Source organism: Aotus nancymaae, unplaced genomic scaffold (genome assembly GCF_030222135.1).
Source record: "Aotus nancymaae isolate 86718 unplaced genomic scaffold, 86718_ANA_hifiasm-v0.15.2.pri h1tg000062l, whole genome shotgun sequence".
NCBI lineage: Eukaryota > Metazoa > Chordata > Mammalia > Primates > Aotidae > Aotus > Aotus nancymaae.
Window position 1 is genome coordinate 20,973,625 of NW_026988476.1, and position 26,940 is coordinate 21,000,564.

The 26,940-nt window shown below is 44.3% G+C and overlaps 1 protein-coding gene and 1 non-coding gene across 6 annotated transcripts in view; one reads left to right on the top strand and one right to left on the bottom strand.

Annotated features, from left to right (window-relative positions):
• NIN (ninein) overlaps positions 1-7,193 on the bottom strand; it is a 116,592-nt gene extending 109,399 nt beyond the window's left edge. For 4 of the 5 annotated variants that reach the window (XM_064365857.1, XM_064365854.1, XM_064365858.1 and 1 more), the window contains exon 1: positions 7,139-7,193. The gene's annotated coding sequence lies outside the window, so the exon portion shown is untranslated. Of the gene's footprint in view, positions 1-6,483; positions 6,690-7,138 lie in introns of those variants that run through there. The other variant, XM_064365856.1, reaches the window with a different exon arrangement.
• A 13,902-nt stretch (positions 7,194-21,095) lies between these two features.
• LOC135270473 (small nucleolar RNA U83B) lies at positions 21,096-21,167 on the top strand. The gene has a single exon (XR_010338647.1). It is a non-coding gene; the product is annotated as a small nucleolar RNA U83B (small nucleolar RNA).
• The last annotated feature ends 5,773 nt before the right edge of the window (positions 21,168-26,940 follow it).

Below are 26,940 nucleotides of genomic sequence, written 5' to 3' on the forward strand. Positions count from 1 at the left end.
TTACAAATGAAATCTGTTTTTTTTTTCCTTGCATGGTAATTTATTTTTAATGTGCTGGATTTTCTGATGAAAGCCTGAAATCTGCACATCATCTGAAGGTGCCTTCACCATGACGCAATGGATGCCAAACACCACATACACCCTTGGGGCGGTGACCTCAGCCATCTGCAACAAGGCTCTCAGAACCAGTCCCTTGACTATAAAAAAGCAGCACCTTTCACTAACCAGGCATCTTTAATGCAAGCCAAATCAGAGAAAACTCTCTGAGAAGTGATCGTCCATACAGCAGATCATTACAACATGAAAAATGTAAGCTAAGCTGTTGAACACAGCCAGAACTGAAAATAAAAGAACTTTCTTTCTTTTTTTTTTTTTTTGAGACGGAGTCTCGCACTGTCACCCAGGCTGTAGTGCAGTGGCGCAATCTTCGCCTCCTGGGTTCAAGCAATTCTCCTGCCTCGTCTTCCTGAGTAGCTAGGACTACAGGCGTGCACCACCCACGCCCAGCTAATTTTTTGGTATTTTTAGTAGAGACAGGGTTTCACCATGTTGGCCAGGATGGTCTTCAATCTCCTTCCTGACCTTGTGATCCGCCCGCCTTGGCCTCCCGAAGTGCTGGGATTACAGGCATGAGCCACCTCGCCCGGCCAATAAAACAGCTTTCGAAAACAAATCAGTGGTGCTCTAGGTTGCGTTTGCTTTCTTTCCATAGACAGCTGTTCCAAAGATGACAAGCTAGAACAGAGTCATGATCCTGCCAGGGGTTTTAGCAGAACTGAGTGGACACAGAGGATAAATGTGCACAGCTCTGCCGGACAGCTCAGTTTTTACTGGGGCCACTCATTAAAGCAACATGTTGGTCCAGGTTCCTGGTTTTGGACAGGTCTCTTTTCCTAATTATCAGTTTTTCTGTTACTAAGGTGCTGCAAGCTCTGGCTGTCTTCCCAGGATTGGTCTGTTGGGTTAACTAATCACTATGTAAATGTTTTCAAAATAAGTTGAGAGTGCTATATAAACATCAAAGCCTCAGAAAAGAAACACCAAGTTGTTATGCAGAGCCACAGGAGTTAAGAATGTAGAGGAGGCCAACACTTGGCTAACGAGATTCACTTAGAGTCCACCAGTTAATTGTCAACTAAGATCTGCTGGGAATCCCCAAGATGCTACGGGATTTTCAGTGCTGCAGTAGCTCTCAGACTCACTCTTGAGTTTTACAGTCCCCTGGGCTGTAATCTGACCGACTTCATAAAAGCAAGACTCTTCTTTTGCTTGATTTTGCATATATGTTTAAAAACTCAAAAGCGAAAGAATTTTAACACTTCCCTTTTTAAAAATTCTTTTTAAGGGGCGGGGATTTGTCCATCTTAAACCAATGAAAGAGAGGAATAAAACACTGATGTACTGAGAAGCCCTGATCTCACACACGGTGTCAAATTTGATACACTATCAGGCCCCACTCTTCGGGAGGTCATTGGATTTTCACTAAATCAAACCTCTCATTTTATGGCAGCTTTCTTTTCTTTATCTCTTTATTTCATCTCCTTCCTTCTTAAAACGCTGTGCTTGACTGAAGAGGAGAAAAGTACCACCCCTGGGGAACAAATGCTCACACTGAAACATCCAGGAGATGTTACACATGGTGACAAGTTGTCAGTGCTCATCTGGCACAGAAGGCATTTTTACTGGTTGATATTATTTCCCAAATGTTCATCAGTCATTTCATATACTAGAATTCCTTTTTCTCCCCACTTGGCAGAAATTTCTTCAACGGTAAGATCCACGCTCCTATTTCTTTTATATCTTCCCCCAAATGCAGAGTATAGTCAGTCTGTTCTTCACACCAGGGATTCGGTAAATATCATGCATTGACTTCCTGTATAGATCATTCCTTGAGAGGAAACATACCCTAAATGAAGTCTCCAGAAATGGGCATATGAAGATTTTGGAATGCCTATTTCTTCTACATACACACCTCCACTTCCCCCATCCCACCCTTTTTCAAAGGCATTTTCAGCCTTAGACATAAGCAAGAAGTAGAAAGCCAACACCACCTGCCAATCTGTACTGTGTACAGCTGTCTGAAGTTTAATTCAATAGGCTAGTAATTAGGTAAATGGTTCACAAACTTCAGCTGCATTGTCTTGCTTTGGGATGAAACTTTGGAGGAGAATCCATACTAAAACCTTTCTCAAGTCCCCTCGATTACAGCATGAGAATAACAATATCCATCCGGAAGGTTGTTCTGAGGGTTAAAGGCGGCAAGCAAGGGAGAGTCGCTAATCCCAGAGAAAGCTGATACAAGAGAGAATTTAAAATAACCAAGAGAACATTTGCAGCTACAAAGGAGTGGTAAACCGGAGAGGAGGTAACAAGTGAATCATCTACAGATCTACCTCCAAAGAAGCAAAGCAGATGTGAAATGCTATAGAACAGACAGTGAGAATAGGCAGGGAATGTACTATGTATATAAGCATCATTATATTACTACATGGAAAGGCAGCAGGTCATGTTCAAAGCTTCCTCTATCTTTAAAAGCAGACTATTGATAAATTTAATGTCAAATAAAAGCAGAAAGCTGAAATGTAATTGGGAATTACTTCTGAACATTTACTGAGTCTGGCCTAAACTAAGTACCTTATGTATATTATCTCATTTAATCCTCCCAATTCTTAGAAGTAGATGTTCGAATTTTCCCATGCAAGATGTAGAAATTGGGGCTTGGCAAAATTAAGCCACTGTCCAAAAATATAGCACTAATATCCTTGGACAAAATGGGGGTGGAGCCAAGATTTGAACTCTAGTGAGACACTCAATATGTTATCCCTCAATCCTACACATGCACAGAGAACACAAGAATGAGACCTCTGAAATGACGCCACTGGCAAACCACTTATCTCTACCTTTATGTGTTAGCCAGTTGAACAGTACTAACCAGCAGAAATCACCACAGAACACTCCATGCCCACAAACTTTTCCAAATTGGAATTGAGAGGCAGAGTTCCTTCTTCCCTACCTTCCTTGATCCATTTATTGAATAATTATAGCCAAAAGGCACTAGGGATATACAAATAGAATACATATTCCCTTTTTTTCTAAAGCAGCTTTGAGATTTAGGGCATGAAAGAAATAAATTCTTACATAAATATGATCATGAAGCATCCCATGTCTTCAATAATGGGCATTGTCCAGGAATTGATAATTCTTAAATTATTTCCCCTGAATAAATACTTAAGTGTGTATAATCTGTGCAATCCGATGCTTTTCAGAGTCAAACCCTAACTGGTACCCAGCAGAGGCAGGAATCTTACTCAGAGATTAACAAAGTGGTGTTTTGAGTGAGAAATTCTCCTTCAAATTGCAGAGAAGAGCTCCAGTGTTATGAAGCCTGCCATAACAACCTGGGTCTCTCCTCACCAGCTACCTTTCCAATCAAATTGTTAGAAGGGTTTATGATTCTTTTGGAATAAAAGAACCAGTATGGGTTATATTTTGGAGTTCTAACTGGGGATGGTGAAATAAGAAGCAGATGCACAGAACCATTAATCAAAACATTTACCACTCAATAACCACCCATAATGAGAATTATTCTGAGCATTTTCCTTCCAAATAACTCAAAACAAGCCTGCCAAAATACTGCCGACTCTGACAGTGGTGTTCATTACCCCAGCTGATGAAATCACAGTGCCAAATAGGACTGCAAGCGAAACAGGTAGAGACGTGTGGCTAGAATCATGAGTAGACATGTGAATTTATCAACTTTTCAGTGTTCAACCATGGTTCAGAAAGGAGGTGGTAAGAATGACACCCCAGCCAAAGGGGATGTCTGTTCTGAGCCAGAGGGAGTGAAAAGGGGACAAAGTCTGGCAAGTGAAAACCAAATAATAAATATGCACGATGCCAGAGCCCCTAGCTCAGGCCTTTTATTTCCCCTCCAGATGGTCCAGCAGCTGAAGAGCTCTGCGGAATGCCTGCATGCCCCTCTCTGCTCAGCTGCTTTCCCTGAGAGGGCATCATAATAGATGCTTTTGGACCTGTGTGCAGACATAGCTGTTGGGGGTCCACAGACCAGGCAGTGACCACCAGCGACTCATTTACTTACTGTACAGCTGACATGATGAACACTGACAAACCCCACTTGGGCAAAGCTCTTCATGTATGCCTTTAGCTTTCACCCTTTGGCAGTTGGAGCTTAATAATGCCAACGATCAAATTAAATAGGTTCTTTTTCTTCTCTCTTTTCTGCAAATACTTTAATCTGCTGTAAAGACTTCCAGGTTCACCATATTGGACTAATTTCGGTAAAAAAGGAAAGAGTGACAAGAATAAATTCAAGTTTAGTAAAAGCTGAATAGAAAAAGCAGTTGCAGCCATTTATGAGTTTATATAGAACACTTCTACCAAAAACTAGTGCTACTTAGCAGCAAACTGATCACTGTCAGAATGCCTCCTCTCTGCTCAGTGTCTCACTTATAACTGGATACCAAAAGCACACCAACATCACTGTGAATGAAATCATGGTATAAAACACAAAAGCTTAAATCCACAGAAAAAAAGTCACATTAAATAAATTTGAAAAAATAACAACCTTTGCCAACTGCACTATAGTATTTAACTAAGGGAGTCCTATTAGCGTTTATTCGAAAATGTTTTATTATTTACTATCCTGAAGGATGTAATAACACATGCTTTTGTTCTAATAACTCGTAGATTACCCAATCAAGTAGTTAACTCAGGTTAGCTGCAGGAAAAAAACCATTAGCCTGGCACAATGTGCATTCAATAACCTGTAATCAACTACTAAGTAGATTACAGAAAGAGAAAACAGGGTTTCATGTTTGTTACTTTAAAAAAAAAGCGGCGGGGAGAAAGCTTATAACAACTTTCACTTCTTGAGCCATTAATTTAGGATGCCTGAGGCTATGATTACGGTACCTTGAGGTATAAGTGAAGATGACCTTCTCTTCTCACACCTATGAACAATATTTTCCCAACTTTGTTTTTAAAGTATTAGGATACAGATAGATGATTTGTAACTTTTCCATCCAAAAGCTTGAATAAATGGTTAATTGCTGACTTAAACTGCAGTAAGGAAGTGTCCTAATTTCAAACAAGGATGCTCACTTTCAGAATCTCATAATCTTTTCAAAATTCTATTTTATTCATAAATAGGATAAAAAATATCTTTTTGCAAGCTTCACTACGTCTCTCCATAAGCCCCGGCCTAACAGATGCCAGTTCAATAGCCAGAATTCAAACTAGATAATTTATTGGTTTACAAATGAATTGGCTTCTATAAAAATAAACCTTCTAAAAAGTCTTTATGCTTTTTAAATCCTTTTAAAATGCTCTGGCTAAACTTGCCAACTGTTCATCAATGTAAGACTGATAAAATGTATTTTCATTATCAACACAAAATGGAAGCATCAAGATTGGTAAAACGTTAGTTTAGAAAGTCATTTGCAGTGACATTTAAAACAATTTATTTGAACACTTGACTCATGATAAGAATACTGCCTATTAAATCAAGATTGGCTGCTCAGAATTCACTGGAGCCCTATTCTCTCCCTCTGTGACAGTTAACATCTTTTGGTATTAAGGGTCATTACATATCTAAAATGCAAAAGAAATATGAAGAACCCCATGCCATTCTGAGCAAGTGCCTATTAAAATGACTGTTCCTTGACATTTTAATGCAAAGACTGTGAGTATGATGGCTTCCTCTCAGTTGTCCCCTGTGAAGCAATGACTTTGCTGATGTCCAACGCTGTGGAACATTCATCCTACCTTTTACTCACTCTGCAGAATGCCTCCCTCTAAAGAATCACCAGAGAACAGGGAAAATAAACAAATCTGCAAACAAATTCCCGGGCAGTTCACATCACCTCCCAAAGGACACTGACAACAGCCGAAGAGACCACCACACACAAACTCGTTTTTCAGCCAGCCTGTAATGTTTCTCTTATACACACTCCGGAAATCCTCACAGCTCCTCCACCTCCAGACCAAGAGCTACCAATATTCCAGGTCAGCCACCTATAGAATATCGTCACCACAAGAGAAGACTCAAAGTAAAATTAAATTGACAGAAAAAAGCAATTTTCCTTGTTAGATCATCAAGCCTCCTGTGTTTAAGGGGAACCAACTGAGAACCGTTCGTGGTCTCAGGAGCTTCCCTCCTGTGTCAGGATGGACTTTAACAGGATTCTCATCCTACAAAGCTACCATGTCAGTCACAGAAGACAACTGCGCAATCTATCTGGAGTAATAAATTCAGGAGTTGAGCAGTATGGCAAACCCCTCTTACGAAATCCTCAACACTAGGAGAGGATCTGCCCTAGTTAGGTGCAGAAAGCAGATCTCATCATATCCAAGTTGCCTGGAAACATGATATGTGGTAGGACAGTCTCCAGCTCCCATTCTGTTGATGCCTTCACCCCAGGTAGACAGGGCTAGGGTTAGCGAAAATACCTCCTTCGACTCTACCTCTTTTAACTTCGCAGCAAGAGCTGTAAGCAGTGACTGTTCCCATCACCTAGTGTCCTTCTGTCAGGGGCCGCTTCGGTAGCTGCAGAAGCGTAGCTGCTGGAAGCTTCCTTCCCCGACACTCCACACCTCCATGCCACACCTTTTAGGCAATAACCAAATGTCATTCTGTTCTTTCCCCTTTCCTGGACATAACACTGGGAAAACTGTCCACGCGCATCGACCCCACACACCTTCCAAAATCTCCACTTTCCGGGCTCCAGGCAGCTCTCCGCTACTCAGACAGCCCAGGCTAACACCTTGGGTTTCCCCACGCAGCTTCCTCTTCAGCGTCTCAATCACAAGGCTGTGCGGGCAGCACATGCCAACGGAACCACCACCCTTTCTGCTCCCTCTGGGACTCAAGTCCGGTCTCGGACTGCGCACAGTAGCGGCTTTCAGCTCCAGACAGGCGCCGGGGGCACTGGGGGTGCCCTAACCCGGCGGTGCTGCCGGGCGGGGAAGCGGAGGTGCGGCCGCAGAACCGGGGCGCCTCCCAAGTCCCTGGCCACCTGCGATGCGTCCCCAACCCTCCTGCCCATCGCCACCACCAGACACCTCAGACACCCCATTGTGTGGGCAGACAGCGCTCCCCGGCCCCGCCGCCCTCGCCTACCTTCTGTCGGCCTCTCCGGAGCGCCCGCACAGCCGGCTGCCCGCCTCCGGCGCTCTGCAAAGCGAAGGAGAACGCTTTGTTAGGGCTGGAGACGCCGGACAATACTTCGCAGCCGGCGCCGCGGTTCCGGGAGGGCGTCCTTCAAAAGGACGCGAATGGGGACCCGCGCGAGCGTCATTTCCATATGTAAGAGGCCAGCTCTTACAAAAGCGCGGCTCTCGGGGGCCTCCGGCAGCAGCGCGCATCCTCCCCGCCCCCGCCGGCCCGCCCCCCGCCAGCGCAGCCCGAGCCTTCGGACCGGCCCCTCCTCCCGCCTCCGAAGCCGCCCCCTCCCCGCCTCGTCCTCTGCCCGGCCGCCGCTTCCTCCCAGCCCGCAGGGATTGCGCCCGCCCGGGCCCCGGCCCCGGCCCCGGCCCCGGCCCCCGAATGGGAAGCCCCCGCGTGATCCGGTGCCCACTTCGCCCCGGGCGCGCAGGACCTCGCCGACGGCGCGGGGGCAGCGCGAGGCCTCCGCACACCCCAGGCCGTGGGTCCGGGTCCCGGGGTTGCGCCACTTACCGCGTCCCGGGGCTCAGGCGCCCGGGGCCGCCGCAGGAACCATGGCCGCTAGCGCACTCTGGGCTTGGCGGCAGCGGCGGCGGCAGCGGCGGGACGGCCGCGCCCAGCGCGCTCAGCTCCCGGCTCGGCCGCGGCCACCCGGAGCTCTGGTCGCCGGGGAGGAAGGGCCGGGCCCTCGCGGGGAGGAGGAGTCAGGGCGACGCCGGCCCGGGCGCGGCTCCTCCTCTGCGGCCCGCGCGGCTCCGGCTGCCGAGGGAGGAGCGGGCGGCGCAGCCCGAGCCCTCGCTGACGCGCCCTCCCCCTCCGAGCGCCCGCCTCCGAGATCTGAAGTTTGAAGCGCCGGGGCTCCGGGTGCGGGTGGAGGAGGCTGGCGCCCCACGGTCGCCGCCGAGCTGGGGCTGGCGCTACCACCCTCGACCCTGCCTGTCAGCCTCCCTCTCCTTCCCAACACGCCTGCACTCACCAGCATCGCGGACACTCGGGCCTCAACGTCTCCGCGCAGAGGAAGGGCCTCCGCCTTCAGCCAGCGGGACTTTAAGGGGGAAATCCCGGTGCCTCTTTTGCTCCCAGGCGGCCCTGATTTCCCAGCCCTCGAGTGTCCATTGGCCGTCATTGGAAAGGGTGTTCAGGAGGCGGAAGGGCTCTAGAAATGACTCCAGACCCTGTAGAGCAAGTGCGACCCTCCTGCCGGGTCTACACTGGCTTCCGCACCTGCCCACCACGTCCTCAGTGACTCCCTCCCCTGTGCAGCCTTCTCCGGGTGAAGCCAACCCTCGACCACAAGCCACACAGGAAGGGAAGTCCTTGGAGATGGTGGTTCTCAGGCCAACAGTTGCTCGATATTTACCACCTCCTACCCCTACCCCAGAGTCTCCAGTTCTTACTCCCCATCCCTACACTTCTGATCTCGGGGGCCTTCCGAGATTTGCAGTCGAATGGGATCCCAAGTCCAGGCCATGGTTCTCTTTGAGCTGTAGGGTTAAATGTGTTGCCCTTGAAGGATCCGCCTGATGGATTACAACCCACAGGTCTGGTTCTTTTAGCAAGAAACTGGTGATAGCTCCCTTACTACCGAGAGAAGAAACGAACAAGCAATAGACAAGAGGAAACCAGCATTCCTTGAGAGTTCAATGTGCTAGAAACTCGACAGAAATTATCTTACCTAATTCTCACATCACCCTTAGGAGGCAGACATTATTTTGCAGATGAGGAAAATGGATCTTCCAGAAGTCAAAGAGCTTCCTCAGGATCACACAGCAAGAACTCCACAGAACTGAGATTCAAAAGCAGATCACATATGTGGCAAAATTACATATAACTGAATATACACTCATGCAAATGACAGCATTTGAAACTCTCATCAAATTTGAATAAGGCATTTGGACTACACTGATGTCCTTTTCCTGATTGTAATATTGTTCTACAGTTATGCAAAATGTTACCATTGAGAAAAATTGAGTGAAGCGTCTAGGGGATCTCTCTATTATTTCTTAAAACTTCATGTGAGTTTACAGTTATCTCAAAAATTATTTAAAAAGTTAAACAGATCTGTCTTATTCAAAAGCCGAGGCTCTCTTGCTTCAACACAGTATGAGTGTGCCTGCAGAATAAGAGAGATTCATGCTCCTCTCTCCTTTTCAAACACTCTTGAATAAGCACACACACACATATACTGTACGCATGGTCGTTCAGTCAGTCCAGTAAAAATTATACCCCCCCCCCCCCACACACACACACACACACACACACAGTTCATTAAGAGGATAGCTAACCTGTTACCAGAATACTTACATAGGGGTCATCTTGTAAGAAAGACAAGAATGCTCACTGGGCACTGAAACAGCCAACAGTCTTGGAAGGTAAGAATGAAGAAGCGTCTTTTTTGTTTCATCTAATTTCTGCCATGGAAGCCTCATCCTACTGGTTACCTCTCCAAGCATCGCTTTTTAACCTGCAAGAATCCTTAAGGATGAGATTGCTCATTAGTTTAAGGCAGTGATTCTTGGGGGTCAGGGGATATTGGAAGGTGGGGGTCAGGGGATATTGATCTTCCTTCTCACTCCCTGTGCAGGAAGATCAGAATTACTGGGGGTTGTGTAATTTTAAAAACACAAGATGGGCGTTCTTGACAGGAGTAAATGGGGTGGAGTTAGCACTGGGGCTGGGAACTGGGATCACCTCCAGCCTTGCTATAAAGGAGGGAAAGCATTGAGCGTGGTTACTGCGTGGTGTGGGTTGGCAAAAGCAAGCCTACCAAGAAAGATCATTTCTTTAACATAATGTGCCTGCAATTTAGCTTGCGCTGAGCAAATGGTTAGATTAAGTCCACTCTGGAGTCACAGGGAAAAAAGCAGAGACTTCCTTTAGAACTCATCACTTGATCTTTTTTCTATTAAACAAAAAATAACAGCAGAAGTAGCAGCCAGGCTGCAATTCTACATTATAAGCAATATAAGAGAAAAAAACTGTAAATGTTTATTCAGAGTTATATTACTCTTTACAAACAAAATTTCACTCTTACCTGTTGCAGTTTATCTGCCTCTGGTTTTAACTATCACTTTACAAAGAGCCTTGTTCAAGGACTCAGGATCCTTGAAGTATTTGTACATGAAGTGTTTGAATGATTTTCTGCCATATTTTACAATACTGAACTGGCTATCTCAGATTGGTAAAGCTCTAAAAAGTTAACTAAAGAATAATCCGGGGGGCAGGGCACAGTGGCTCACGCCTGTAATCCCAGCACTTTGGGAGGCCAAGGCAGGAGATAGAGACCATCCTGACCAACATAGTGAAACCCCATCTCTACTAATAACACACAAAAAATTAGCTGGACATGCTGGCGCACACCTGTAGTCCCAGCTACTTGGGAGGCTGAGGCAGGAGAATTTCTTGAACCCAGCAGGTGGGGATTGCAGTGAGCTGAGATCGCACCACTGCACTACAGCCTGGGCAACAGTGCAAGACTATCTCAAAAAAATAAAAAATAAAAAAATAAGAATACTCCAGGGAAGAGAAACATACTCTGTTTTCCTTCCTTCCTTCCTTCCTTCCTTCCTTCCTTCCTTCTTCCTTCCTTTCTTCTTTCTGACAGAGTCTCACTCTGTTGCCCAGGCTGGAGTGCAGTGGTGCAATCTTGGTTCACTGCAACCTCCACCTTCTGGGTTCAAGTGATTCTCTTGACTCATCCTCCCAAGTAGCTGGGATTACAGGTGTGCACCACTACACCTGGCTTATTTTTGAATTTTTAGTAGAGACAAGGTTTCACCATGTTGGTCAGGCTGGTCTTGAACTCCCAATTTCAAGTGATACTGCCTCAGCCTCCCAAAGTGCTGGGATTACAGGTAAGCCACCACGCCTGGCCTACTCTTTGTTTCTTCTTGAAGTAATTTTGAAATTATCAGTTTAAAGTCAGGACAACAAACGAGAGAGAGAGTGAGAGAGTGGCTTTGTAAATTTCAGAGAGAGAGAGAGAGAGAGAGTCAGGCTTTGTAAACTTCCTGGGACCTGAAAAGTTATTTTGTTTTTCTTTGTCAAAAAAACGCTCTAAACAAACATGATCTGCCCTCTCCCAAGTCACAGTTGGGTATAAACTATTTTTCATCCACAGAATAGTCATAGTCAAACAGCCTGTTACTCATGTAGCAATTCCTGGCTCCTTATAAACTTCTTTAATTGATATCTTTCTTATTTATGTGACCATTTGAACTCAGCAGGAGAGTTTTCAGGCAAGTTGCAGAGCTGTGTCAAGGACAGCCAAATTGTTAAAGTAGATGATCAGTTATAGTCTGGTTCAGGAACTCACTGGGTGAAAGAAAGGGACATCAGTGATCTCCCCAAGGCTCTAAGGAAGATGAATGAGGAAAAGAAAAAGGGAGAAATTTGGGTTCCAGATATGCAAGTCAAGGGCTAAGAGTTCCAGCAGCAAAATGTTGGTGCTTAAGAACCCAGGAAGAAAAAACAGAAGTATAGAAAAGAGAAGGGAAGGTGACAGAAGACAAACTGATTTACACTTTTGCCCCTGATGGACACCTATTAGAAGCTTGGATTCTCTCTTCATTTTCCTTATGAAGAAAATGAAAGAAGAGGAAACCAGGATTCTACACAATTTATTTTTTCTAAGTAAGCATTGAGTGTCTACCTTATGCCTAATACTGTTCTGAAAGTCATAAGATGTTCAGAATTAACATCAGGTTGGGCATGGTGGCTCATACTTGTAATCCCAACACTTCTGGAGGCTAAGGTAGGTGGATGGCTTGAGCCCAGTTCAAGACCAGCCTGTGAGACCCCCTACTCCACTTCCCTTTTGTTATGAGCCAGGCTGGGTAGCACGTGCCTCTGGTCCCAACTTCGCAGGAGACTGACATAGGAGGATCAATTGAGCCCAGGAGGTCAAGGCTGCAGTGAGCGACGATTATGCCACTGTACTTTAGCCTGGTGACAGAGTGAGAGCCTGTTTCAAACAAAACAAAATGAAGCAAAAATCAACCCGGTTCTTGCCCTTGAGGAATGTATAATTTTCCCTTGGGAAGGCAAAGATATGCACTCATGAGAAAGTAAAGGAATGATGTTAGGTGGCATTGGAATCTAATGACATTCTCCAGTTGGGGGACATTCACACGCTATAGCATGGAAGAGAAGAGAACAATGATTTCCCTAAAACTTGGCTTCTATTCGATCATTCTGACCATTGCTTTTCGCATCAGGTCCTAGATCTTTTTCCTGACATCCAAGGTCCTTCCTGATCAATGCAAATGTACGTATCAGTGTCTGCAGGGAACCTACCCTCCCTCCGCTCTGCTCATGTGAACCTTCAGATCTTCCCTCTGCTGCTCTTTCTGCCCAGATCATCAGTCCTCATGTGTATTGGATGCCTTGTCTCTGTCCACTGTTCATTATTTAGCCCAGCAATTGAAGCATAGTAGGAAGTGGTTATTGCACATGTGTCTTTTGGATCCCATGGGCTGAGCACTTAGGTACTTTCCATATACTTGGCATTCATGTGGAGAAGAGATGTTGCATATGTCTACATGGGATGGGTGGACTGGGGATTGAGCTTTACTTTTGAAACTATCCCTTTTCATGTGGCTGCATGTTGGCAATGTTCTACTGTTCTCAAGACTGTAAGTGCCAAAAGACTGCCACTGTTGCTTCATTTGAAGGAGGAGGGAAATGAAATTTTAGTTTAAGAAACATTGGTGTTCCCTTCCACATACACTTTTTTTTTTTTGAGACAGAGTGTCACTCTGTTGCCCAGGCTGGAGGACAGTGGTGGCATAATCTCAGCTCCTCCACTGCAACCTCTGCCTCTCATGTTCAAGCAATTCTCCTGCCTCAGCCTACCGAGTAGCTGGGATGACAAGCATGTGCCACCATGCCCAGCTAATTTTTGTATTTTTGCTAGAGATAGGATTTCACCATGTTGGCTAGACTGGCCTCAAACTCCTAACCTCAGGTGATCTGCCTGCTTCAGCCTCCCAAAGTGCTGGGATTACAGGAGTGAGCCACCATGCCTGGCCCCCTCCCTCATACACTCTAAAACACTTAACCAATATGACATGAAATCTTTGCTTTTTTGGTAAAAGAGTTTTGAATGGAAAATGAAACATTTTTCCCCCAAGCAAGACTACTTTGAATTCTCTAGAATTTGATGTGCGCACAAAAGAAATGGCAACCCAGAAACATACATTTTAAAACATTTCTGTCCAGTAGAAATATGAGCACACATGTAGTTCCAAATTTTCTAGTAGCCACATTTAAAAGAGTAAAAACATGTAAAATTAATTTTTAGATTTTATTTAACCCAATGTACCCCAAAAATGATAATTTCAACATGTAATCAACATAAAAAGTAGTAATGGGATATTTTGCATTTGTTTTTGTTCTAAGCCTTTGAAACCTGGTGTGTGCTTGGCACTTGCAGCACATCTCAGTTCAGACCAGCCACACGGGGCTAATGGCTGCCATAAATGCAGTGTCAGACCAAGAAGAGGATTCGGAATCTGTCCAACCCAATTCCATTACTGTTAAATGAAAGCTGTGTTCAGGAAGGTTGGGTGCTTTGCTCAGGATCACACAGTGGATGCGTGACACCTCTAGGCCTGACCCTCCACCTCAGCACTCGCCTCCTGAGAAGGCTTATGGCTGACTCAGACAGCTGCCATGGAACGAAGCCCAGTGTTTACAAACATTTTTAAACAATCACCATCCTCTAAGTCCACTTGCCCCTCAAAAGTATGGTTAAACATAAAATTTCTGATGAAAATAACCCAATTTTAGAGATGGAGTCTCATTCTGTTGTCCAAGCTGGAATGCAGTGGTGTGATCTCAGCTCACTGCAACCTCAGCCTGCCAGGTTCAACTGATTCTCCTGCCTCAGCCTCCGGAGCAGCTGGGACTACAGGTTCTGGCCAGCACACACAGCTAATTTTTGTATTTTTAGTAGAGACAGGGTTTCACCATGTTGGCCAGGCTGGTCTCGAACTCCTGACCTCAGGTGATCTGCCCACCTTGGCCTCCCAAAGTGCTGGGATTATAGGCGTGAGCTACTGTGCTGGGCCCCAATATATACTATTTTAATACTTAGAAATGACAACCCAGTAGGCCATTTGTTAAAGCGCACCCCACCTGTATTTGACTTAGTTGTACTGGCATCTGCAGAGTACCCAGCAGAGAGAGGGTTGTAGGCCAGAAAGATAGTAGCTGCTGGGCCTCGCCTGTCCTCCAGGGATGCATAGGAGGGGTGCCTCTCCACCTTTCATCCTCCATCCCACCCACATCAGTTCCTGCCAGCATCCCAAGGACCCACGCTGTCTGCCATGATTAATCTCAAAGGCCTTAAAATAACAGAGTGACCTTTTATTCCCCACTCTACACACTTTGTAGTGCCTTATATTCTGAATCAAGCCAAAGCCAAAATCCAAGAAAAGTGACCATTTCAAAACAGAAAATGAGCCCACTAGGAAGTGAGCGTTGCTTTCAATAATTAGAACATTTGGGAGTAAACAGAATAATGACGGCATCTTTGCACCTGGACCGATGAGAAAGCAATCAGATAGGGCATTACAAAAAGCAACATAAAGATCTTTGATTTGCATTTTGTCGTCAATTGTGAGAAAATGGGTATAATTCTGTAAAGACGTAGTTTGGATCTTTTTGTACTAAAATACTGAGGTGAAAGCGATGATAAATCTTACGGCAGTGGGCTCTGTGAGTCGTATTTCACTCTACATTAAGTATCTTAGAGGCTGAAGTGCTGGGGCTATGCTGATACCCAAAAGCCATACTCAGACTTTAATAAAAATGTATTTTGTCACCTGATTTTTGATGTTCCCTTCTCACACATCATGCAGCCTATCTCTGGGTCCCTCAATGTGCGAACAAATAAGACAGAAGGAAACAAGGTCAGCAGAGAGAAAACTACTTTATTTATGTGTTTTGTATATGTGTATTGTGTTTATTTATGTGTATCTGGTCACAGGTCAAGATCAAGAACGAGCTAAACTTTGTGTGTGCGTGTGTGCATGCGTGTGTGTGTGTGTATGTAAGATAGGTAGGCAAGTGTGCTGGAAAGCTTCTGTTTGTCCCCTCAGATCCTCTCCTTTCCCTTCTCCACCTGCTGTATGCCCTAAAACGCTAACCTAGATGTACTACATTAACAGGCTCCCTCAAGCCCCAGTTCCCATTATGTTCAGCTGATGGGGAAGTGCTGACAAAAGATCGGAGGGAAGATGGAGCATGAGGTTGGGATGTTTATTCACCCTGCTTACTCCCTGTAGGGTCTCTGCAGGCTGGCTGCAACCCATAAGGTCACAGCTTCTGTCTCACAGCCTCTCCACATACACACATTTCTGTCACTGGCTTGCAAAGCCACACTCTCCATTTGCCAGTGAGGCTTAGAGTTGGCAATGGCATCTTCTGATCCTAGCTTCCAGATGGGCACTTATCTTTGTTTCTCTGAACCCAGTCCACACCTTTGTAAGTAGTCCCTTTATTACTAACCTTTCTTCAAATATCTACTTTGAGTTTATCCACTATTTCCTTCTGAGACTTTGATTGATAAAGTAGGTATGCATATGTTCCTTGCTGTAGAAAGAATTTCTGTTTTCTTTATTAGCAAGATACTCCTTGAACTTTTCCATTGCCCAGAATCATCGTAGGTCGGTTTCCCAGAAGCAGGTCCTAGGATGAGGATTTGCACGTGAGTTATATGAAAGATGTGTTACAGGAGAGACCTGCAAGGGAGTATGTGGGCAGGCAAGAACAACACAGGAAAAGAAGGAGGGAAAAAGTCAGTGCAGGTGTTATTCAGGCAGTCTCAGTCTCAGCCTATTGCTGACTGGAGCTCTGGAGCATATATTACACCTCAGAGTTTTCCCAGACTTCAGTCGGGGGAACTGGGTTTTCAATCTCCTGTACCAGTATGTCCTTGGCTGTGGGCACCTCAGGGCCACAGTAAGTGCCCAGGCACTTCCAGTTCTCTGTGCAAACAGGTGAAACTCCAGTAGTTCAAGGGCAGCCCTCTGAAGACAGTTGCAAAAGCTAATCATTAGAAAGCAAACACACTGAAGCTGGGGCGTGAGCACACAGAACCAGCAAAAGGTATTCAAGGGCATCTGGACAGAGCACCATCAGTTTATACTTCACAGATATCTCCTGGAATTTGAAAGTATTTAGGGAGGGGAGATACACTGAGTATCAGTTGACTATTGATTAATTACCAATTAACAACGGAATTATTGGTAGACAGGAAAGAGTCATCTCCGATGCTAAGAGAAAACACCCTTTGAAATCAAATGGTATTTGCTTCCAATGGACTCAGTTAATATACTTTTAGTAAAAATCAAATCAGGGTCCATAGGCTTCTTAAAAGGCAAAGGCATCTTGTTTGGAATCTTAGCTACCAGATGCAAGTATGTTCCGTGGTGTGTGTGCATGTGGTTGGTGGTGGTGGTTGCAGGGAGGGAGGGTATCAACACTTGCCATTTTCCTCCGAAGCTTCTAACACTTGGAAATTTGTCATAGAAGCTTTTCTCATCTGCAGTTCAAACACTTTTCAGCAGGAATTTAGCTGAAGTTAAAATCACCATCTGGTGTCTCATATTGAACCAGGTTCTTTGTGTGCCAAGAGCTTCTTCTTTTGGCAATGACATTGACTGTGATCTTTCAAAAATGTTTCTTGGGTTGGCATTCTTGACTGAACAGAACAAGCAGCCTGTCTTGGAATTTAGGGAGATGTGCTGAGCAAGTTTTTGCCCCAGGAATAAAAGTGCGAGGTGAAAAGTTGAACATTTGAGGTTTTGAAACTCCAGAATTCACATTTTATTCTTGTTGACCTGAAACCAGCTAAGGAAAAAAAATTTCTGCAGAATGATTAGTAGAAGCAAAATGTTGCAGGAGGAATATTCCATTTGAATCAATAAATGTTATTTAATCACTTTCCAGGTGCAAAGTGATATCCTACCTGCTGTAGGGACACCAGGATGGCTAAGAAGCGGTCTTTGCTTTTAAGTGCTTCAGCATCCACTGGCTGGAGGCAGGGGATGACTGTGCCTGATTAGGTGGATACAAGGCAAACTATACTAAGAAGCATAGCTGACATTGTCAGCCTCCTCCCAGGTACTCTGGGATTTCTTCTACCCCATTTCTGTGTGTTCCCCCATCTGCTCTGATGTGCTTTCATGGCCATTGACCTGCACCTGTGACTCTTTTGGTGGCTGCCCTTGGGCTGCTGTGTACAAATGCATGTCCAGAGAGCAGGAAGTGCTTGGGAACTGACTCCCTAGCCAGTGGTTGCTCAGTGTGGGAGAAAGCAAGCCCAGCTCCCTCGTCTTAGAGAAGGACATCAATTAATGGCCAGAGTTTCCCTACGGAATTGAGCTGGGCTACTCGCCTTGGGACGTTCACCAAATTTCTCACCCTTGCTTGGTCTCTTTCTCTTCCCTGTTTTACTTCCCTCATTCACTTGCCAGACTCTTTGGGGAGCATTTCCTTAACAAAACCCTTCCCGACAAATCCTCCGCTCATGAACTGCTTCTGGGAACCCAATAAGGGGCATAATAAGAATCTGAACAAAATGCTATGGGCTCACAGAAAAGAGGGATTAATTCTGCCTGGAGAACAAGGAAGTTTCCATAAAAGGACAGAGCATTTGAGAAAGGCATTGAAAGGTAATTTGGAATTTGCCAGACAGATAGAATTAAGAAATGTCATGATAAATCTGGGGAAAACACACCCTATGAAGGAATATCAAGGTAATGATGGGGAGTGATAGGAGATGAGGTTGCTAGAGTTGGTTGGGATAAACCAAAGAAGAGTCTCCAATGCCATTAAAGAGTTTGCCCTTTAAAGACTAAAAAAATTGGTAATAGTGAGCCATTGTAGGTTTCTGAGCAGGGGAGAAATATGATAAACCTCTTTTGGGAAAACAATTGAACAAAAATATAAAAGATGGGTTGGAGAATAAGAGTCAAATAGTGGAAGCCAGTTTGAGGGTCATTGCAATATTCTAAGAGAGGATGATGAAGGACTGACTTAGAGTTCTCGACATGAGGATGAAAAGAAAATGACAGACCTAGAGACTGAACAATTGGACTTGGTGGCTAACTGGATATATATGGCAATAACATGAGAGGTCAAAAGTGGCTGAGGTGTTGGGCTGGATCACAGTGGATAATGGTGCCATTGACCAAGAAAGAGAAGCCAGGAGGAGAAAATCAGGGTGAAGAAAAGTCAATGAGGCCGGGCACGGTGGCTCACGCCTGTAATCCCAGCACTTTGGGAGGCTGAGGCGGGTGGATCACGAGGTCAAGAGATCGAGACCATCCTGGTCAACATGGTGAAACCCCGTCTCTACTAAAAATACAAAAAATTAGCTGGGCATGGTGGCGCGTGCCTGTAATCCCAGCTACTCAGGAGGCTGAGGCAGGAGAATTGCCTGAACCCAGGAGGTGGAGGTTGCGGTGAGCCGAGGTTGCGGTGAGCCGAGATCGCGCCATTGCACTCCAGCCTGGGTAACAACAGCGAAACTCGTCTCAAAAATAAATAAATAAAATAAATAAATAAATAAATAAATAAATAAATAAATAAATAAAATAAAAATTAGCTTTCTAGACAGGAATCAAAATGACAAAATTAACAACAGAAACTTGGACATCCATTATGAATAGGAACACCTAAAATTCTGAATGCAGTGATTCAGTTTCATCACGATTGTACTCTGCTTATTGAAACTAGAGCGAGGAGTCTGCATGGTCTAAAGATTGAATCTGAAATGTTAAGTCAGTACGGCTGTTTGAAGCAATCTCTGAAAGCAGAGTTCTATGACAATAGTGCTGAAAGCAAGAAGAAAAAAATAGTGCTTTTAGTGTTCACAGACTATTATCTGTGTAATATAACCAGTTTTTGTAGCGGAGCTTTGGAGTAAGAGTCCCATCAATAGACAGTGGTCATTTCCTAGCCTTTAATTATTGCTGTTCGTTTGCCTATGGCTATAGCCCTGCATTGATTTTTTTTTTTTCTTTTTGAGACAGAGTTGTTTGTTTGTTTGTTTGTTTTTTCAGACAGTCTGTCACCCAGGCTGGAGTACAGTGGCACAATCTCGGCTCACTGCAACCTCTGCCTCCTGGGTTCAAGTGATTCTCTTACCTCAGCCTCCTGAGTAGCTGGGATTATAGGCATGCACCACTATGCCTGGCTAATTTTTGTATTTTTAGTAGAGACAGGGTTTAACCATGTTGGCCAGGCTGGTCTCGAACTTCTGACCTCAAGTGATCTGGTGCCTTGAACTCCCAAAGTGCTGAAATTACAGGCATGAGCCACCGCAACCAGCCTGCATTAATTTTTACAAAAAATCAATATGCCCATGTGGGAATTGGCATCCCTGCATTGCCTTGACATTTTAAGCAGCATAGTATTAGAAGAAAAAGCACAAGTCCAAATTGTTAAAAAATGTTTTAGTTTGAGGAAAAGTCTACTTTATACAAGACACATTGTTTCAAAAGCCAAATGAATAAGGGAAGCAGAGAGGACTTGTTACTCTGTAACAATGTTGCATTTAAATTCTCTTTGAGAACCCTTTATACTTAGAGCCTCTACCACTTCCTCCTATCCTAGACAAGAGGTAGATTTAGGAAGTAAAGTTATGCGTGTAAATAATGGAGGAAGAGAAGGGAGGAAAAATAGAAAGCAAGAGAAAGAGGTCATTGGTTGTGTTTGTTTGATCTCTTCCTTCCTACTGCCCTTCTTTCTTTCAGCCTTCCCTCCGTCTCTCCTTTCCTCTCCCACTTCCAGGAATTACTGAACACGTACTGTGTGCCAGGGACGAGAAGCTAGGGCTACCACACTAAACAAGTGAAACATACACGATCTCTACCCTCATGGAATATAAGTCTATCATACTTGATTTTATATTCTATGTGTAAATAAAATATATCACTTTTTCTTCACCCTTGTTCTCTCTTTCTCCATCCTATTATATATTAAAGCATATTGGGTTCACCCAAATCATAACCCAATTAGGCTGCCTTCATTTGAAACCCAACTCTCCCATTTAATACTTGTGTACATTTGGTCAAGGACTTAACTTGCTGACTTGCCATCTCTTCATTTATAAAACATAGATCATAATAACACATGCCTCATAGGATGTTGTGAATATTAAAGAGTCAAATCATTTAGAACTTAGAATGGATTCTCCAACACAGTGAGTTAGTTGATTTCAGCCACTGCTGTTTTATATTATGCACAGGAATAAAAAGATGAAACAGATTCTATTTTCAAGGAGCTTACAGTCTTGCAGGTGGCGACAGACAGGTACAGATAAAGGCAATAAAGCGTGGTAAGTGTGGTGGGTGAAATGATGAAGAATGGAGACTACAGTGTTGGGGGGGCACAGAGAAGGGAGTGGTGAATTCTTTTGAGACGGATGTAATATCAACCCAAAGTAGTTTCTTATTTCCCTGACGCTTCAGTAAATGATCCTTCCCTATTAAATGCCTGTTTTGACTGCTTTATTTGCCCATAGTTGTTCCACTGTAAATTAATTACGTAAGCACAAATGAAGGCTTTCATTAACGAACGTTGTGGTCCCTCTTTATTTACACTCTGAAAAAAAGGACCTTCCCATAAATGGTGAAATAAGGTTACATTGACCTGATTCTTAAGTTTAGTGCCATATTTCTTATAGAAAACAGAGTTGCTCGTACAAAGGGAGTATAGGCCTCTTCTTACCCCAGAAGTTAGCCGAGGTAGTCTTATTCCTTTTGCCAATGACTAGCTAAGTCATGGACATATGATTTCATTGTGGCTGATGGGACCCAAGAGGAAGTAAGCTGGGGGTCTGAGAAGGATTTTCTCAAAAATGCAAGAGTAGTTTTGTGATGAGTCATGTGATGAACTGTGATGAATTTTGGGATGAGGCCTGAAATGCGTGCTGGGCACAGTGCCTGAATCAGACTGTGGAAATACGAATTTATTTTATTTTTACTTTTTATTTATTTATTTACTTTAGAGACAGGGTCTTACTCTGTTGCCCAGGCTGGAGTGCAGTGGCACTATCACAACTCACTGCAGCCTTGAACTCCGGGGCTCCAGCCATCCTCCCACCTCGGCCTCCCAAAGTGCTGGGATTATGGGCATGAGCCACCACTCCCGGCCTAATTTTTAAATTAAAAACAAAACAACGTGAGACTAATGGAGGAAGCATTACTATTCTTCTCTGGATGTTTCTGCTTTACCCATGATGTCCGGCACTGCTGCAGCCGTCTTGTAACCATGAAGGGAGATATGGGCGGCATCTTATGGATGGTAAAGTAGGAAGATGGAAGTAAAGTGCATTCCTGAAGGCATCTTTGAGTTGCCACATTTACCACCTTGGGCCTTGATCCACCTCCAGACTCTTTGTTATGTGAGAAAATAGCCCCTCAATTATTTAAGCCACTTTTAGATGGGTTTTCTGTTTTCAGTCAAATCTTTCCTACAGTAGCCTATATTATTGTCTTCAAATATTTGGGGCACTTGCCTGCAGGAAGATTGCACATACTCTCCCTTTTAAGCCCAGTTCTGGCCATGTGACTTGTTCTGACCAATTAAACATGAGCACTGTGATGGGACATTTCCGGGCAAAAGCTGTAAGAGTCAACATGTGGTTTGGCATGCACGCTTCCTTTCCCCTGTCCCTGTGATCAAGGAAGCATGCTGAGGTGGATCCTCCATCAGCCTTGTTTCTCAGTGACTATGCTAAGCAGGACCTTCTTGTTCCTCCCACAATGAACATGTGGAATGGACAGGAAATAAACTTGATCATTGTTGCTACTGAAATGTGTTGCTCTTGTTATCACAGATAGATGCAGTCCATATTGACTAGTAGATATCCTAAAAGCTGTAGTACTAAAAACAGTTAAGCAAAGACTAGAGCTTGAGGTGCAGGACCTTAACCCTGAGTTGCCAGGGAACTGATTGGGAGCAGTATATGTCAACAACCAAACAGATATTGGAAAGGACAGACTCATCTCTACCCACCCCATACGCTGCCTAGTTAGTGAAATGAGCATTGGAACAGTAAGTAATTTAATCCAAATAATGCTTTGAAAATGTCTTCACACTTCAATGCATTATTCAGAGTAAATTAATCACAGCTTATTAAATGTCTCTTTAGTATCTCTGACAATCACCTCATCACTTTGCCCCACCAACTTTTTTTTTTTTGTAATGAGCTTGCTATGCATTACCTTAACAACCCACTCAACAGACGTCTACCCAGGGGCTTTTGGTAATGGCTTAGTAATCACATAGCTGAAATTCTGTCACACAAATATAAAATGAGGGTGATGTGTCGGTGGTTGGGTCAGGAGAATAATGAAGATGAGATATGATGGCTAATACTTATATAGCACTTGTTCTATAGCAGGTTTTATTCTAAACACCTTGTATGTAGTAATTCACTTAATCCTTACATATAATGAGGCTAGCATTATGATGATCCGATTTAAAACATATTTTAGAGATACAATCAATAGGACTTGCTGGTAGATCGTTTCATTTTCCCTAAATATTATCTCTCTTGAGCTATATTTCCAAAGCTTTTCTGAAACAATTTTAGACCCAAGCCTTAGGCTGGTGCTACTAATAGTTCTGTTCTCTGAGAGTGGCAAAGAGTTAAGTAAATGAATCCTGTAAAAGTCTTTGTAATTAGCTGGGCCCACATAACCATCAACTGAATGTTACTGGGCTGCTGGAGGATATGGAATAGACTCTCCGAGGTGCAGAAGTCTTGGGCATGCAAAGAGCCATACACAAGTATGAAATGAATTTCTCTAGGAGTCTGTAGTTCTCTTTTATGGATGAGGAAACAGAGGCACAGAGATATTAAATACTTTGCCCCAGGTAATGCAACTAAAATGTAGTGACACTTGGATTCCATTCCAGGCAATTTGGCTCCAGAGTTGTGTTCTAACTCTGATGATTAACTAGCAGGGGGAGAGGGTTGTTCTTGGGGCAGCAGTTCTTGGAGAAGCTGTTCTCCATGGGGCCAGAAGTTACAGTCCCATTGAGCTCCACCTGTCTTAAATCCTAGCTGAGTGTTGTCTCACAATTTGCAAAACACTTCTATGAACTGTTTTCTTCAGCAATAGGCTGATGCTACTAATAGTTCTGTTCTTTGAGAGTGGCAAAGAGTTGAGTAAATGAATCATGCAAAAGTTGAGCTGGGCCCTGATAACCAAGCAGACTGTTACTGGGACTGCTGGAGGCTTATGGAGTAGACTCTCCAAGGTGCAGAAGTCTTGGGCATGCAAAGAGTCATGCACAAGTATGAAATGAATTTCTCTAGGCGTCTGTAGGAGGGTATGAATTGTAAGGCCTGGGAACAGTTAGCTTAGAGTTACTTCTGGGCTCCGCAGATACAGCAGTGACTGAGATGCATTTGGTGCCCTGGAATAAATGGCAGGGTAAGCCAATAGGACCAAATGTGATTTAAGAAGGGTAGGCTGGGCACAGTGGTTCATACCTGTAATCCCAGCACTTTAGGAGGCTGAGGTGGGTGGATCACGAGGTGAAGAGATAGAGACCATCCTGGCCAACATAGTGAAACCCCGTCTCTACTGAAAATACAGAAATTGGTTTGACGTGGAGGCATGTGCCTACAGTCCCAGCTACTTGGGAGGCCGAGGCAGGAGAATCACTTGAACCCAGGAGGTGGAGGTTGCAGCAAGTCAAAATGGCACCACTGTACTCCAGCCTGGCAACAGAGTGAGACTCTGTCTCAAAAAAAAGAAAGAAAGAAAGAAAGAAAGAAAAGAAGGAAAGAAAAGTAGGGGGCATTTTTCTGAGGCACAAGATGGGTATGTGGTGTACATATGAGTAGCGAGGTGAGGGCAAGAAGCTTGTTTCTAAAATTGTTTCAGAAAAGCTTTGGAAATGTAGCTCAAGAGAGATAATATTTAGGGAAAATGAAACGATCCCAGCAAGTCCTATAGGTTGTATCTCTTAAATATATTCTAAATCTGAACACATCTCACCATCCCCACTGTGGGCATTGTCAGCACCTTACTTAGGGTCACATAGTGTCTCCCCTAGACTCCTTCATTAATTTCCTAACTGGTCTTCCTGCTTCCATTCTTGTCCCTTCCACTATAGCAAAAAGCCAAACTGCTTTTTCTCTACTTACATTCAACACAGAACACTTCTGGTCACAAAAATATTTGATTCTTTTCCCCACCAACAACCAATTCTCCAACACCAGCTAGGTGTCCTACAATTCAATACAACTCTGCTATTAACTGGAGTTAGAGCAGACCCCCACATTAATGGCACAAATCCACAAGACTGCCCCCCCCCCCACTTCAGATGCCAATTGCAAGTCATAGGTTGCCAGCTTCCCCATAACTTCTGCCCAACTTGGCTGCAAACCAGAGGCTCCCACAATCCCCTTCTTGGGTTCAATAATTTGCAAGAGCAGCTGACAGAACCCAGGAAAACAGCTTACTTACTATTGCCTATTTATTACAAAGGACATTCTAAAGGATAAAATGAGCAGCCGGATGGAGACTTACATAGGCGAAGTTCAGAAGCATCCTGAGTGCGGGAGCTTCTGTCCCTGTGGAGCTGAGGTGAGTTACTTTCTCAGCAAGTGGATGGGTTCACCCACCTGGAAACTTGCCTAACTTCCTAGTTCAGGGATTTTTATGGAGACTTCATCACGAAGGCATGATGGATGATTAACTCCATCTCCATCCCTTCTCCCTTTCCTAGAATCTGAAGGGTAGGGCTGAAAGTTGCAAGCATCTAATCATGACTTAGTCTTTCTAGTGACCAGCCCCCATGCAGGGGCCCACCAAGAGTCACTTCACTAGAACAAAAGACTGTCCGGTCACCCAGGAAATTCCAAGGGATTAGGAACTCTGTTTCAGGAAATTACAAGAGTTTTAGAAGCTCTGTGCCAGGAACTGAAAGAAGAAAATGTGTGTGTATGTGAACATATATTATTATTTATTCTTTTTTGTAAAGCTGAGGTCTTGCTACACAGCTCAGGCTGGACTTCTGGGCTCAAGTGATCCTCTCTCTCAGACTCATGAATAGCTGGCACTACAAGCATGTGCCACCATGCCTGGATCAAATATACATTTTTATTACATACACTGCCTCTTCCATTTGCCTCATGGTAGACAGAGTGATCTTTCAAAAATACAGTCAGTTCCTGCAGCTTCTTCTCCTTAGAATAAACCCCCAATTCTTTGCTACATAATCTGGCCCTGCCTAACTCCTGGATCTCATCTCACTAGCCCCACTCCTGCCTTTTCCCTGCACTGTAGTCCCAAGCTCCTTCCTGCCTGGGGGCTCTGCATTCGCTGGTCCTTTGCCTGGAATACTCCCCCTGTGCACCCCCCACTACCACCCTTGGCTTTTTGCAAGGCTAGCTCCTTCCCCTCCTCTGATCTTGATCCAGATATCACCTTTCCAGCTTCCTTACCACCTTGTCCCCTTCCTCCCCCAACTCTCTCTCGGCCACCATCCATCCCACTGGCAGATTTTGTTTTCTTCATGGCACTCATCACTATCCAAATTGTCTTGTTTGTTCATTTGCTTGTTTATGAGTTTGGTTTCAGTTTTCCCTATTAGACTAGATGGCTTTTGTTTGCCTGATTCATGGCTGTACCCAACACCTAGATCAGTTCCCAAATGCATACAGGCTCCATAAATTAAGAAATAAGTAATTCAGTGGGGTGCTAGGGGAGGGATAGCATTAGGAGAAATACCTAATGCAGGTGACAGGGTGATGGATGCAGCAAACCGCCATGGCATGTGAATACCTATGTAACAAACCTGCATGTTCTGCACATGTACCCTAGAATTTAAAGTAAAAAAAATTTTTTTAAAGGAAGTAAGTAATTTAGGCTGGTGGTGGTTCATGCCTGTAATTCCAAAACTTTGGGAGGCCGAGGTGGGTGGATCACCTGAGGTCAGGAGTTCAAGACCAACCTGGCCAACATGGTGAAATGCTGCTTCCACTAAAAAAATATAAAAATTAACCAGGTGTGGTGGCACGTGCTTGTAATCCTAGCTACTCAGGAAGCTACAGCACGAGAATCACTTGAACCCAGGAGGTGGAGGTTGCAGGGAGCTGCAATCATACCACTGCGCTCCAGCCTGGGTGACAGAGCAAGACTCTGGAAAAAAAACAAAAAGGCTGGGCTCGGTGGCTGACATCTGTAATCCCAGCACTTTGGGAGGCTGAGGTGGGCGGATCATGAGGTCAGGGCATCGAGACCCTCCTTCCTGGGTAACACAGTGAAACCTGTCTCTTCTAAAAATACAAAAAATTAGCTGTGTTTGGTGGCATGTGCCTGTAGTCCCAGCTACTCAGGAGGCTGAGGCAGGGGAATCGCTTGAACCCTCAAGGCAGAGGTTGCTGTGAGCCACGACTGCACTCCAGCCTGGGCAACAGAGTGAGACTCTGTCACACACAAAAAAAGTAATTTACATTTAATTTCCATCAGTAATACATTTCAACAGGTTACTTATATGTCCCAGTGGAAAAGCGATAAAGGAGAAAAAATAATTTTATTTACATTTAATTGAATATTGATGCATTCTTTGGATGATGCCAACAGAATCGTGATATTTGAACATAATTTTGTGAGGTTAATCTACCCTTGGAAAACCTGAAATTACATATGGTTCAGAATAAATTAGTTTTTCATAGAAAATTTAAAACCCAGGAGCCACTATTGATAGGTTCCTATGTTAAA